The sequence below is a fragment of the Anneissia japonica genome, unplaced genomic scaffold (assembly GCF_011630105.1).
Source record: "Anneissia japonica isolate Jap-2015-1 unplaced genomic scaffold, ASM1163010v1 scaffold287999_len110186_cov111, whole genome shotgun sequence".
Taxonomy (NCBI): Eukaryota; Metazoa; Echinodermata; class Crinoidea; order Comatulida; family Comatulidae; genus Anneissia; species Anneissia japonica.
The window spans coordinates 82782-86477 of record NW_022733436.1 but is presented as its reverse complement, the minus strand read 5'-3'; positions in this window follow the sequence as shown (position 1 = coordinate 86477).

Here is a 3696-nt window from a genome sequence, read left to right as displayed (position 1 = left end):
TATAAAATGTTTCTCATTTTATATCTACTAAGGATCAAACCCCTAAGGAGTACAGAAGTTCTGTTGTCTATCATTTTAAATGTCCAGGCTGCAATAGTGATTATATTGGTAAGACAGATAGGTGCTTAATAACTAAGACTTAAAGAACATTCTTCACGATCTGATAGTGTTATATTTGATCATGTTAAAAACTGTGAGGCATTCCAATATGTTTTAGGATTACAGGGTATACTTGAAAATGATAATGTCGTCTGTAATGTAAGTAATAAATTAGGTTTAATATTTTCTAGTACTAACATTATTGACAGCTCCCGAAACTGGTCTATCCTATTGTTTAAAGAAGCGTATGAGAGAAGTATCTGGGAGTAAGATATGCCCCTTTATCGTATAGGACTCTGTGGTGTACTGATATGACCTACTGATATGACACCGAGATAGTAAGTGGCTAAACGTTTGAGAAACTTTTTCATACTAAAAAAGGAACTTTCATTGGTAGCCATCTTAAAATCCAATATGGCGGCCTTCCAACATAATTTCCTGATGATTGCATGATACTCTCTGATATTAAAAACATGGTTAAAGGTGTGCTTGACTGTGTTACGTTATTGTAGATATGAAGATAATGACAAAAATAACAATATTTTGGCAGCCATCTTGAAATCAAATATGGCGGCCATCTGACATAATTTCTGATGATTGCATAATACTCCCTGATATTGAAAACATAGGTAAAGACCTTTGAATGACAGTACTAGGTGCTTTAGATATGAAGATTATTGATAAAATCCAATATTTTGGCGGCCATTTTGAATTTCAAGATGGCGGCCACTAAGCGGCTTATTTTTTGGGGTCTATTTTTTTTAATGATCCTTTTCATAGTATCACTGTGGGAGGTTTCCATGCTTTCTTCCAAAAGTGCACAATTTTTCTCCTTAGCCGCTCTACTACTGCATCATTCACATAATCACTCCGTTCTGCATATATTACCAATTTATTTACTTTTAACTCTATAACAGAAGATATATGTTTTATATATGTTATGTTTATAATTACTACTCAGTTGTTGCATTTTATGCAACCTCGTTAATTACATATACATAATGGAATGGTACAACTGTAACAAAAATCTTGTATTAAATTTTATAGCATGTATCAATTGCAACTGCTTTGTTCATGCTGAATGTACTAACACGTAGCTCTATCCACCATGTATTACCAATTTATTTCCTTTATTTGTATGACAGAAGATATATATTTTATAAATATGATGTCTATAATTACTACTCAGTTGATGCATGGTATGCAACCTCGTTATTTACGTATACACAATGGAATGCTCCATCTGTAACAGAAATCTTGTATTAAACTTTATAGCATGATCAAGGTGGAAGAGTTGCTACTTGAATCAGAGATACCAACACCATAACCGTCCTAATCTTTCAATTTTTATCTCTCCAAATTCAGAATCTATTTTTATTGAAATAAATTCTAAGCCTAAAAATATTATTTTAGTTGTTATTTATCGACTGCCCAAGCTTTTATTTAAATCATTTAATCTTAATATAATTGAACTTCATGATAAAATTAACAATGAAAAAAAAGCAGCTCACCTTTGCGACGATTTCAGTATCGATTTATTAAAATTCACAGTTCAAAACAACGCCGCAGATTTTCTTACCTTAATGTTCAAATGCACTTTTTTCCTCTGATATCCCGTCCCACAAGAATAACAACTAAAACTGCAACATTAATTGACAATATATTTTGCAATAATTTTACCAACATAACATATCCTGACATTACTTTCAGGTGTATCTGATCACTATCCTGTTTTTTCGTTAATGGCACTTCTAATACCGCACTTAAACACAAATGTATTTACTTACCAAAGATCGACACAACTTCAATGTCCAACCTATGTTTACATGTTCAAAACACTGACTGGTCTGAGGTTTATAGTGTTTCTAATGACTCGATCACGTATATACTATATTTAACAATAAACTTACTTCCATCTATAACTTGCATATTAAAACCTCACGCATTAAGCGAAACTTAAGAACGAAAGCCATGAATATCGGAGGGCATTATTAACTCAATAGATACTCGAAGTGCCCTTTATGTTAAATGCACAAAATCTGAAAACTAAATTCATTCGCATTGCCCACAAAAATATTTTACAAAAAAATGTAATCTTTATCTCTTTGTCTCAAAGTTTGATGAGTAATCAAATGTAAAGGAAGGTAAAAGCAATCATTCAAAATACATCTAAATCATCCATGACCTTTGTATCATCACTCCTGGGTTTCCCACATCACGGGTTCATATAGTCTCTTTAGTCATAACTTTCCCGAGGTTTAAACATAACTTTCACGAAGTTTAAATGACGTGGGGAACCGCCTTTTGTTTTGTCACTGTCCCAGGCCATCTTTTTAAAGAACAGAAGATTATGCACCCTCTACCTACCAAAGGAAGAAAGAAGCTGCTGACTATTTATCAAATCTGACAACTTTTTTTAAAAAGTGAAAAATTCACTACAACTTGTTAGATTCGTGTTAGTTTCAAATTATTTTAACGATATTTTAGTAGACATAACTCAAAAATGCCAATAATGGGGCTAAAAAATAATATCTTCTAGATCTTTGTGTGCATCTGGAAGGTAAATCGTCACAAATATTTGGTCCTTATTCAAATTAGTATATGAATCTATATTTAGTGTTGTTGCCAAACTACGATACACTTGAATAATATTATTACAAACAGTTTAAATGCATTGAACCTGCACGCACGTTTTTTTGTTCGAAATTTTAGTTCAACTATTGTTAAATTTTATCGTCGGGGGATAAGTTTAAATAGTTTGAACATATGAATACATTTTAATTTAGTTCACTGCGAGTAGGAGGATTTGCTTTTTATATTGTTGTATTTAAATGTTCAGTTTGTTCTATAGTCCGGTGTCTGATACATACAAATACATAAAAATATACAATACCCGTACATGCATACACACATACATATCTACACATATACATGCATACATACATACATACATACTATTATATATATATATATATATATATATATATATATAAGTTTGAAAGGCAAATATATATGTTTTGTTATTATTATTATTATTATTACCATCATCATTATTATCATTAAAATATGATATAACGCTATTGAAGACATGGATTATAATAATTATACAAACATAAAAAAATCAATATAAATAAGCTATTAATATTACACATTTTCTTTTATAAGAACATTGAGGCTGAAAATTTATGCTGAGGTAAAAATGTCAAATGAGGTTTTTATTTAATATATAGAAAAATCAACAAATCTTATCCTAATTTGCAGTAGGTGTGACCACGGAGGAATAAGTGACTATGTAATACCATTACTGTTATTATTATTATACAGTCAGCATACTGTGGGAGCGACTATAATCCCCGTTCTCATTACTAACTGTTTAATATTTTACCCAATTTATCAGTTTCTATTTAACTTTGTTTAACCGGCTTTTTTAAAATAATTAATCATTCTTATTACAGTACGCATTGTTTATTCTTTCACTCCTCCCACCAGAGTGGTTATGCGTGTCCACTTTTTGCTAGTTTGTTCATGTACCTTGATAAAGACCTAAGGATAGGTCGAAATATTGGTTTTCTCCAATAAAGTGTTTTTAAAAGCCTA